This window comes from Felis catus, chromosome X, assembly GCF_018350175.1.
Source record: "Felis catus isolate Fca126 chromosome X, F.catus_Fca126_mat1.0, whole genome shotgun sequence".
In the NCBI taxonomy this organism is placed as follows: Eukaryota; Metazoa; Chordata; class Mammalia; order Carnivora; family Felidae; genus Felis; species Felis catus.
The window spans coordinates 92,271,311-92,283,002 of NC_058386.1; the positions used below are offsets into that span (position 1 = coordinate 92,271,311).

Below are 11,692 nucleotides of genomic sequence, written 5' to 3' on the forward strand. Positions count from 1 at the left end.
TTAAGTACCATTTATTGTGGAAATTTAAAGCAAAATAGGGCTATTTCTGAATTATCTGAATGTTTATAACAAAGCAGGCTTGCTTTTGTTGTCTATTACTTGGGCCATTTTGCTAATCATACATTTTATATTGGCTATAAAGACCTTGATTGAATTTCTTTCCTTCCCTATTTTCATCTAAATGTTGTTACATGGTTATACATGGTTATAAGTAGAATTGATAGTTCCATCTCTCCTTAATGATATATTTCAGCCTCATAGAGCAACTGAAACTTGTTATGAAACTTTATTGGGAAACAGCATCTTCATTTATTCCAGAGAACAAAAAGAACACAAAATTTATCTTTAAAATAAACAAAAGAAGATAAATTTTAGAAACATCTTCTCATACCATTTGGAAGTCATTATCGTGTCCTAGCCTGTTCTTTAAAGCTGTGGTGCTCAATGCATATACATAGATATTTTGGATAACTAGAAAAACTCATATTAGTATTTATTTGAAACAACAACTCGCCCTGCCAATGTGTTCAGAAGTCTATTATGTCAAGTGCCATTTGTTGAACTAATGCCTAATGACCTCTCCTTATGATTCCATTAGTTACTACTCAATGGAAATTATTCATTGAAATGAAAATAAGGAAATAAAATTCATGCATGGTAGCTGCTGATTCAGTACTGCATCAAAGCTTAGCACGTTTACAAAATCAATAAAGGTATTCTAAATGGCTACATTTCCCAGAGCCCTAATAGCAAATTAAAGGCTACACATCTCTCTTTCATCATGCCAGCTAAGGATACATTATTCTCCAGGTGCTTTTGTCTATTTTCATCAAAATATGATATTCAATTTGAACTTCCATATGGATGAACAATTAAGAAATTGGCACTTGAGTAGGTCTGGTTTTTTTGTACCGTGAAGTTAAATCAAGTTTCTCAATTTTCTTCAGAGGAAGAGCAAGACAATATATATGTGAGAACAGACTTCATTTGTGAATTAAAATGTGGCTGGGAATATACCCATGGCAGCAGAACCAATATAGAAGAAACCTTGCAAATGTAACTTTGGCCAAAATAATCACCTGCAATCTGATTACAGTAAGACAAAAATGGCAGTGGCATAGCTCTAGAAAATCTATATGATGGCAGTAGAATACCACGTCAGCCCAGTGGGTATTTACTAAGTTCCTTCTATACGTTTAACACATTGTTAGCAGCACAGGAGGACATGAAGTGATATTTCCTTTCAAAAAGATTGAAGTATTCGTAGAAGGAGAGAAAATGTTAAAGCATGCCATGTATGTATCAACTTATGGACATATGTGTGTGATATTACCTAGAAGGTTCAGTGGATGACCATATCAAAGGGAGCTGGTGCAGTTGGGAAAGGATTCTTGGAAGAGGGGGTAATGTTACGGTGGGGAAAGACATCAAGAAAGAACTGAGTGCACTGAGCGTACAATGTGTGGGACAGTTTGGCTGAAGGAGAAACCTATATGAATTGGAGAAAGAGGATTCTTACTTAAGGGTTGGTTGAGGCAGATTATAAATGACTTTCTTTTTTTTAATTTTTTAATGTTTATTTTTGAGAGAGAGACAGAATGTGAGCAGGGGAGGGGCAGAGAGAGGGGGAGACACAGAATCTGAAGCAGGCTCCAGGCTCTGAGCTGTCAGCACAGAGCCCAACGTGGGGCTCAAACTCACAAACCTGCGAGATCATGACCTGAGCTGAAGTCAGATGCTTAACTAAGCCACCCAGGTGCCCCTAGGCAGATTATAAATGACTTTAAATGACAAAATAGTCAGAACATGGTTAGTCAACAATACGCCATTGAGTATTTCTTCAAGGCTTACTGTGTAATCATCAGGATTCTTTTGTGAAGAACTGGTCTCACCTCAGGAAACCATCAAAACCCTAGAGGACAAAGCAGGAAAAAACCTCTCTGACCTCAGCTGCAGCAATTTCTTAGTTGACACATCTCCAAAGACAAGGGAACTAAAAGCAAAAATGAACTATTGGGACCTCATGAAGATATAAATCTTCTGCACAGCAAAGGAAACAATCAATAAAACTAAAAGGCAACCAACAGAATGGAGAAAGATATGACATATCAGATAAAGGGCTAGTATCCAAAACCTATAAAGAACTCACCAAACTCCACACCCCAAAAAACCCCAAATAATCCAGTGAATAAATGGGCAGAAGACACGAATAGACACTTTTCTAAAGAAGACATCCAGATGGCCAACAGGCACATGAAAAGATGCTCAACGTCGCTCCTCATCAGGGAAATACAAATCAAAACCACACTGAGATCCCACCTCACGCCTGTCAGACTGGCTAAAATGAACAAATCAGGAGACTATAGATGCTGGAGAAGATGTGGAGAAATGGGAACCCTCTTGCACTGTTGGTAGGAATGCAAACTGGTGCAGCCACTCTGGAAAACAGTGTGGAGGTTCCTCAAAAAATTAAAAATAGATCTACCCTAGGACCCAGCAATAGCATTGCTAGGAATTTACCCCAGGGATACAGGAGTGCTGATGCATAGGGGCACTTGTACCCCAATGTCTATAGCAGCACTTTCAACAATAGCCAAATTATGGAAAGAGCCTAAATGTCCATCAACTGACAAATGGATAAAGAAGATGTGGTTTATATATACAATGGAATACTACTTGGCAGTGAGAAAGAATGAAATCTGGCCCTTTGTAGCAACGTGGATGGAACTGGAGCGTGTTATGCTAAGTGAAATAAGTCAGGCAGAGAAAGACAGATACGGTATGTTTTCACTCATGTGGATCCTGAGAAACTCAACAGAAGACCGGGGGGAGGAGAAGGGGGAAAAAAAGTTACAGAGAGGGAAGGGGGCAAACCCTAAGAGACTTCCAAATACTGAGAGTAAACTGAGGGTTGATGGGGTGGGGGAGGGAGAGGAAAGTGAGTGATGGGCATTGAGGAGAGCACCTGTTGGGTTGAGCCCTGGGTGTTGTATGGAAACCAATTTGACACTAAATTTCATATTAAAAAAAAGAAGTGGTCTCACCTTGATCATGTGTATGCACATCCGTGTGCACACACAATTTTTCCTTCTCAACGCTTGCTCCTTTACTTGCCACCTCAGGACACTGAGTATGGACTTTTTGATTAGAGGGATTTGGCTTAAGGAAGAAAGAAGTTGGAATCAGGACACTGGTAAGAGGAGGCAGGTCCAAATAAGGCAGACCAGACCAGTTAATATCTTCGGGATCTAGTGAGTTAGTTGTATGAGATAGGAAAGGGAAGAATATTCTACCACCTGCTGCCCATCCAAAGAAGATTTAAAATTTTTAGTATGAATCCGGAGAATGGCACTGCTTTCTTTATCTCAGAGAAAAGATCATCTGTCCTATGGCACTTTGCCTCTCAGCTCCTTCATAGTTAATTTAGGTGAATTACTCTCTTTACTATGGTAAAAACACTTGACATGAGATCTATCCTCTTAACACATTTTATGTGCACATACAGTTTTCTTAACTTTAGTCACTATATTGTACAGAAGAACTCTAGAACTTGTTCATCTTGTGCAACTAAAACTTTTTAAAAAATGTTTATTTATTTATTTTGGGAGATAGAGGGGAGAAAGAGAGAGAGAGAGAGAGAGAGAGAGAGAGAGAGAGAGAGAGAGAGAATCCCTAGCAATCCCGATGCGGGGCTCAATCTCAAAAACTCAAGATCATGACTTGAGCAGAAAGCAAGCGTCGGATGCTTAACTGACTGAGCCACCCAGGCACCCCATGCAATTGAACCTTTATACCCATTGAATAGCAATTCTCCAATGACTCTTCCCCCCATCCCCTGGCAACCGCTGTTCTGCTTTCTGCTTCTATGAGTTTGACTATTGGAGATACCTCATGTACGTGGAATCATACAGTGTTTGTCCTGTGAGCGGTTTATTTCAGTTAGCACAATGCCCTCTGGTTTCATCCGCGTTGTTGCATATGGCAGGATTTCCTTCTTTTCTAAGGCTGAATAATATTCCATTACGTGTATATACTATATTTTCTTCTTTCATCTGTCAATGGACATTTAAGTTGTTCCCATGTTTTGACTATTGTGAATTATGTTGCAATGAACGTGGGAGCACAGATATCTCTTCCAGATACTGATTTCACTTTCTTCAGACATATACCTAGAAGTAGGATTGCTGGTTCATAGGGTAGTTCTACTTTTAGTATTTTGAGCATCCTGCATACTATTTCCCATAATGCTTGTACTAATGTATATTCCCATCAATAGTGTACAAGGCTTCCCTTTTCTTTACACCCTCACCAACACTTGTTTTTATTGATGATAACCCTCTTAACAAGTGTGAGGTGATATCCCATTATGGTTTTGATTTGCATTTCCATGAAAATGACTGATGCTGAGCACCTTTTCATATACCTATTGGCCATTTGCATTTTCTCTTTGGAGAAATGTTTATTCAAGACCTTTGCCCCTTATTGGGTGTTTCTTTGTTTATTTTTGCTATCCAGCAGGGTTTTTTTTTTTAATGTATTTTGGATATTTACCCCTTGTAAATATTTTTTCCGAAAGCATAGACAGGTTGCATTTTCATTTTCTTGATTGTTTCCTATGCTGGGCAGTATGATAAATCTTCACATAAAATGTGTTTCTCACATGCCCTGGGAAACACTGAGCACAACCTCTGACTTTGGCAGTAATGTTAGGAGGCTTGAGCCACTTTAACTCCATTTTATAGAAAGCCAATGAAAACTTCAGATGCAGAAAGGTGATGAACAAATTCTTAAGTATAAATGAGATAAATTATGAAATTGATCAAATGGTTCAGATATATATCCATTCAGAATTTGACATCATGCATTACAGTATATTGCTATAGTATAAGCTTGGGAATAGGTATCTGCTATAATACATTTTAACAACAATAATCTCTGTAGAATCAATAACTGTATGATTTCACTTTAGGTATAGGGTTGGCTATAAAATTGATTCCCATAGTCTAGTGTGAAAAGTTGAGGAAAGGGAATTAAGATTGGCTAGCAGAGTCAGTATAAAGGAAAGGGTTTTATTTTGTTTTGTTTTGTTTGCAAATGTTACTATCAAACAAATAACCAAAAAAGCAATCTGTTATCAGAGTAGGAAGTTCACCATAACACTTGTCACTGCAGAATAGGGTATAAAAAATAGTTTCTGATTATTTTCTCCTTCCCTGATTTTATCTCCTTAGTCTTTTTTCCTTTCTTCCTTTTTCCTTCTTTTACTTCCCACTCCCTTTATTCTCTCCTACTGCTTGCTATTCAGTTGGCCAATAATATGAACACGTATCTTAACCCTTATGAAAATAAGAGTGAATAAACATAATCACAACGAACGATAGGAATCAAAGCATTGTTTTTTTTTTTTTAATTTAAATGTATTTATTCAAATTCAAGTTAGTTAACATTCAGTGTAGTGTTGGTTTCAGGAGTAGAACCCAGTGATTCGTCACTTCCATAGGACACCCAGTGCTCGTCCCAACTGCCCTCCTTAATGCCCATCACCCATCTAGCCCATCCCCCCACCCACCTCCCCTCCAGCAGCCCTCAGTTTGTTCTTTATGTTTAAGAGTCTCTTACGGTTTGTCTCCCTCTCTGTTTTTATCTTATTTTTCCTTCCCTTCCCCTATATTCATCTCTTTTGTTTCTTAAATTCCACACATGAGTGAAGTCATATTATATCTGTCTTTCTCTGCCTGACTTACTTCACTTAGCATAATACCCTCCAGTTCCATCCATGTTGTTGCAAATGGCAAGATTTCATTCTTTTTGACCGCCGAGTAATACTCCATTGTGTGTGTGTGTGTGTGTGTATGTGTGTGTATACATATATATGTGTGTGTATATATATATATACACACACACACAATAGAGTATTATATATATCTATATATCTATATCTATATCTATATCTATATCTATATCTATATCTATATCTATATATCTATATATCTATATATCTATATATCTATATATATATACCACATCTTTCTTATCCATACATGAGTCGATGGCCATTGGGATCTTTCCATAATTTGGCTATTGCTGATAGCGCTGCTATAAACAGTGGGGTGCATGTGCCCCTTCAAATCAGCATTTTTGTATCCTTTGGATAAATACTTAGTAGTATGATTGCTAGGTCATAGGGTAGTTCTATTTTTAATTTTTTGAGGTACCTCAAAAAAGCACTATTGTGACTTCCTTATGGATGGCATGTTTATGCCTGATCTATAAAGCCCTGGGATATAAAGAAATACAAGGTATTCTTAAGCGTAAAAAAACCAGATTGCTCAAACTTAGCTTTAGCGTTCTTTGTCAAATGACTAAAATATCCACTGGTTCCTTCCTTACCTCTGCCTCTTCACTAAATCTTATACCCTCTTTCTTCTAACCAGGTAAGCCACAGACACTAAGGCACTGACTTAATTCTATCCTTTCAGCTTCTGAGAATTCCTTGACTTGATGAAACACTTCAAAAGGGTAAAAATCACGTTATCTGAAGTCTGTCTGTACCAGTGTTATTTGATATTGTCTTTGGCTACAATATTCACCTCTCATTTATTAGAATATAGCCATTATATTAAAGTCTTCTTAGTGCCTGCAAAATAATATCAGAATATACGCTCTTGTTAAATGCACTTTTATGAGGGAAGGAATAAAGTAGGTGGCAAACTTTCCAGGTATGGTCACCAACAGTAAAATGTTTACAGCTAGATTTACGGAAATCCAGAAGTCAGTAGATAAACACTGCAGCTGTAATAAAAACTTATTTTTTACACAGGAAAAGAATGGCAATGACAATAATATTTTCCCCCAAAGCACTTTACGATACATTCTTTATCTGTATCGGTATGCAATCTCCCAGTGAGGGAGATTGTTATAAATACTTAAAATGCTTTTTCAAGTGCCAAGCAAAAACAGGCCCTTCTTACATCCCAAACCTGAACTGAAAGCTCTCGGGGGGGGGGGGGGGGGGGGGGTTGTCAAAGTCATACGACACTGAGTTAACATGAGTGGGAAATAAGCAATGTTTTTTTGCTCAAATCTTACTTAGAAATCTTGAGTTTGTGTATCTAAAAAGAAGCTCCAGAAAAACATTCCTATTTTTTAGATCAGAAAGGAACTGGGCTATTGAACCTTTTTCCAACATGGACGTTTCTAGGAAAGTATGCACTCCCATGTGGGGAAATCAAGCTAATTAGCCTTCAAGGTACCTCCCCAAATTGGAGAGGGTTTATCTGGCATGATCATTCTGCATGCCATGTGGGGTGCCTTGTGGAAATTTAGATGTTTAAATGGGTTTGGGTTTCAATGTGTGAACTTTTCTCTTGAGCTCTTTTATTTTTGGGTTCCAAGGCATTGGACAAAGTGCTTAGGGGGAACAAACACTTCCGCTACGACCAAATCATATGTAACAGTGGTGCTGAATAAAAAACCTGACTCTGAGCTCTCAGCTAGTGATTATGCATGTAAGGTTATTGCTCAGCAGAAATTCTTTCTGGGGTACCTGGGTGGCTCAGTCGGTTAAGAGTCTGACTTCAGCTCAGGTCATGCGCTCCTGGTTCAGGAGTTCGAGCCCCACTTCGGGCTTTGTGCTTGTGGCAGGGTCCCCTCCCTAAGGAATGTGAAGAAGAAAAAACACCCTCAAGGCAACCTGGCTATCTCTCAGGACCTTGTAACCTGAGACCACTTAATCAGACTACATGTTTTTGTGTTACTATATATGGGAGACAGAGAAATAGAAAATATATTAAAAAACTACACCATGTGGTGTTCGGGGCTCAGTTCTTTGGGTAAGAAGCCAACTGAGCCGTGCCGGCACGAATAAAGTTGCCTCCTGGAAAGAAAAGCCTCCGTGTCATGACTCTCTGTGCGAGAATCCTGCTGCATGCTGCCAGCTCAGAGCCTGGAGCCTGCTTCGGATTCTGTGTCTCCCTCTCTGCCCCTTCCCCTGCTTGCTCTCTGTCTCTCTGTGCCTCTGTCTCTGTCTCTTTTAAAAATAAATTAAAAACTTAAAACATTTTTTAAAAAGAAATTCTTTTGGAGTCAAGGAACAAAAATATAAGTAATGCAAGTAAACTTATATAACTCTACCATTCATTTATTTGTTTACTCAACACCTACCATATGCCAGGCATGGTGTTCTAGAAATTGGGTATAAATCAGTGCACCAGACATTTTTAGGGTTTGACCTCATGGGACTTGTAGTTTACTGCCAGAGACAGGCAATAAATATGTGATTACAATAACGTATGGTGAGCGGAATCCTAGGGAGATGACACAGTGTTATGGGAGCACACAGCCAGGGAGTTTATTCTAGTATAGAGTACATAAATATAGCCTCGAGGAAGGAATGTTTAAGAGACAGCTAAAGGATAAAAAGATGCTCGCTAGATAAAGAAGGCTCCGGGAGAGTATTGCAGGTAGCAGGACGAATATGTGTAAAAATCTCTAGGCAAGGGCAAGGGTGACATGTTCTAGTGATTCGTGATATAAAAAAATGGCAAGAAGACAGAGCCAGATGCAGGGCTCGAACTCACAAACCACGAGATCGTGACCTGAGCCTAAGTCAGGTGCCTAACAGACTGAGCCACCCAGGCACACCAGAAGGTCTTGGCTTTTCCCTACTACTGGCTGCTCTTGTGGTTGTCATCTCTGTGACAAAGGTCTGTGCGCATAATGACTTTGCGGCCACTTTTCTTTATGAAGGCTGTACGTTTTGTCTGAGAGGACGAGCTACTGTAATCATCTTGGAGAATATTGGGTTAACTTCCTTCTTTTAAAGGGCTACCTTTCTTTTAAAGGGGATTTGATAACAGGTTCTTAGTTGCTATATGGAAAGCAAATTCTAAGCTTTGGAGATCTTTAGGAAAATTGACTCATCTGTCTTCTAATCTTAAGATGAATATTCATTATTTGCATTACCATACTTTTGAAGAGTGCTTATGGTACGTGCACACATTTAAAATCTTTAACTTCTGACATTTATCTATAATTTAGCCATTTAATTATGTGTACATGATGAAAATCAAAGTATTCTGTATGAGGCAGTTAATCACTGGCAGGTGAGAATACAGTTACTATTTTTTAGCTGAACATTGCCTCGGTGAGTTGAAGACCAGTTACTTATATAGCACAGGTTTTAAAAGTAAAGGACTAAGGGGCGCTCAGTTGGTTAAGTGTCTGACTTCAGTTCTCACAGCTTGTGGGTTCAAGCCCCGCCTCGGGCTCTGTGCTGACAGTTCGGAGCCTGGAGCCTGCTTCGGATTCTGTGTCTCCTCTCTCTCTCTGCCCCTCCCATGCTCAAGCACTGTCTCTCTGTCTCAAAAATAAGTACATATTTAAAAAAATAAAGTTTTATTGTATCTCAGGCCAAATACAAAAAAATAACTCAAGATGGATTAAAACATAAATGTTAGAGCTAAAACTATAAAACTCTTAGAAGAAAACATAGGAGTACGTTTTCACGACCATGGATTTTGCAATGGATTCCCAGACAAGGCACCCAAAGCATCAGTAACAGAAGCACAAAATAGATAAATTGGATTTCATTACAATTATAAAATTTTGTGCATCAAAGGACAGTATTAAGTGAAAAGACATTGCCAGTTAAAAATAATGGCAATTACTTTATTCTATTTGTACCGATGCAACAAAGAAAAATAGAGTGTGAAACTTTATCATGTATTTACCCTTGGTTCATAAAAGCTAGTCATTTTCGATAGACTATATAAACACTTACATATAGTTGATGCTAAATAAACGTTGCTGAATGAACGTATACACACATAAATGAATAGGTGGTGCCCTGCATGCATACATAAATATACCAACTGATCATTGTTAAAAAAAAAAATAAAAATCACACTTCACCTGGTTTAAAAAAAAAGTGAAAAGACAACCTGTGGAATGGGAGAAAATATTTACAAATCATGTATCTGATGAGTCTAGCATCTAGAATGTATAAAGAATTCTTAACACGCAACAACAAAGAGACAACACAACTAAAACGTGGACAAAGGACTTCAGTAGATATATGCCTATGGGTATACGAGAGGGCAATAAACACGTGGGAAGCACATCAGTCATTAAGGAAATGTCAGTCAAAACCATATTGACACACTACTTCATATCCACTATGATGACAATGACAATAATAATAATAATAGAAAGTAACAAGGGTTGTTAACTAGGATGCGGAGAAACTAGAACCCTCACATATGCTGGTGGGAACGTTCCTCCAAAAGCTACATGTAGAATAAGCAGTCCCACCCTTAGTTGTTCGCCCCAGAGACTTGAAAACAGATAGTCAAACAGATATTCACCCATGAATGTTCCTGGTGAATTTTCACAATAGCCAAAATGAGTAAACACCTCGAACGGCTCTCAACTGTCGAAGGGATACACCGAATGCGTATCATTTACGAAAAGGAATGAAGTACATGCTACAGTGTTAATGAACCTCAAAGCCCATTATGGTAAGTCAAAGAAGTTAGACACAGATTGGTTAACTCCATGTGTACTAAATGTCCAGAATAGGTAAATCGGTTGTGACAGAAAACAGATTAGTGGCTGCTAGAGGCTGGGAGACGGGAAGAATGGGTGAGTGACTGCTTACTGGGCATGAGGTCTCTTCTCTTCTGGAGAAAGACTTCTGGAACGAGATTGAGGTGATAGTTGATCAACATTATGAATGTACTAAAGCCATTAAATTTTTCACTTTAAAACGGCAAGTTTTGGTTATGTAGATTTCATCTCAATAAAGTGTAGGTCTAATCGAAGTTTGTTCACTTTGGACTATGACAATATGAGAAATCTAAATCCATTCCTCCTCCTCTCACATACAAATTCTATATTATTGGTATGTTGACTAAGGATTGTCCTTTAGACTTTCCAGAATTTTCATGCAATGCTATTTAATTGATAATAAATCATTAAACGTCATTAGGATCAGGGGTGCTTTGTGCTAATATGACTGTTCTCATGCTCACTTTGGCAGCATATAGCCTAAAACTGGAACCACACAGAGAAGATTAGCATCACCCCTTTGCGAGGATGACACACAAATATGACTGTCCTCAGTTGTTATATTTGGAAAGTGTAAAGTGAGCCAGATGTGGTGGAAACCCAATGATCCCTTCCTCTCCACCTCTAGGGGCCACATCATTCGTTTGACCTTAAGCATGAATGATTGCTTTTGTTGCTTAAAATACTCACTACTAGGTCGTTGCCAAGATTGATTCTGACGAGTGATGAAAAGGAATGCTATCTTCAAAGCCTTAAATTGTGTAGAGGATGTAGTAAGGAGATATACACATTCCAGTCAACAAGAATCATAATCTTTCTTCCTTCCTTCCTTCCTTCCTTCCTTCCTTCCTTCCTTCCTTCCTTCCTTTAACGTTTAGTTATTATTGAGAGACAAAGAGAGACAGAGCATGAGCAGGGGAGGGGCAGAGAGAGGGGGAGACACAGAATCCGAAGCAGGCCCCAGGTCTGATCTGTCAGCACAGAGCCCGACGCAGGGCTCCAACTCACAAACCGCGAGATCATGACTTGAGCCAAAGTCGGCCACTTAACCCCCTGAGGCATCCAGGCACCCTAAGACTTTTAATACTCTTTCTAACACATGATTCTGCTTCTCAGACCTTCATTG

At 38.7% G+C, this 11,692-nt stretch overlaps 1 non-coding gene across 1 annotated transcript; it reads left to right on the forward strand.

Moving 5' to 3' along the window:
• The first annotated feature begins 11,022 nt into the window (after positions 1 to 11,022).
• On the forward strand, positions 11,023 to 11,129 carry LOC111558821. Its single transcript, XR_002739958.1, has one exon. It is a non-coding gene; the product is annotated as a U6 spliceosomal RNA (small nuclear RNA).
• Positions 11,130 to 11,692: the final 563 nt, after the last annotated feature.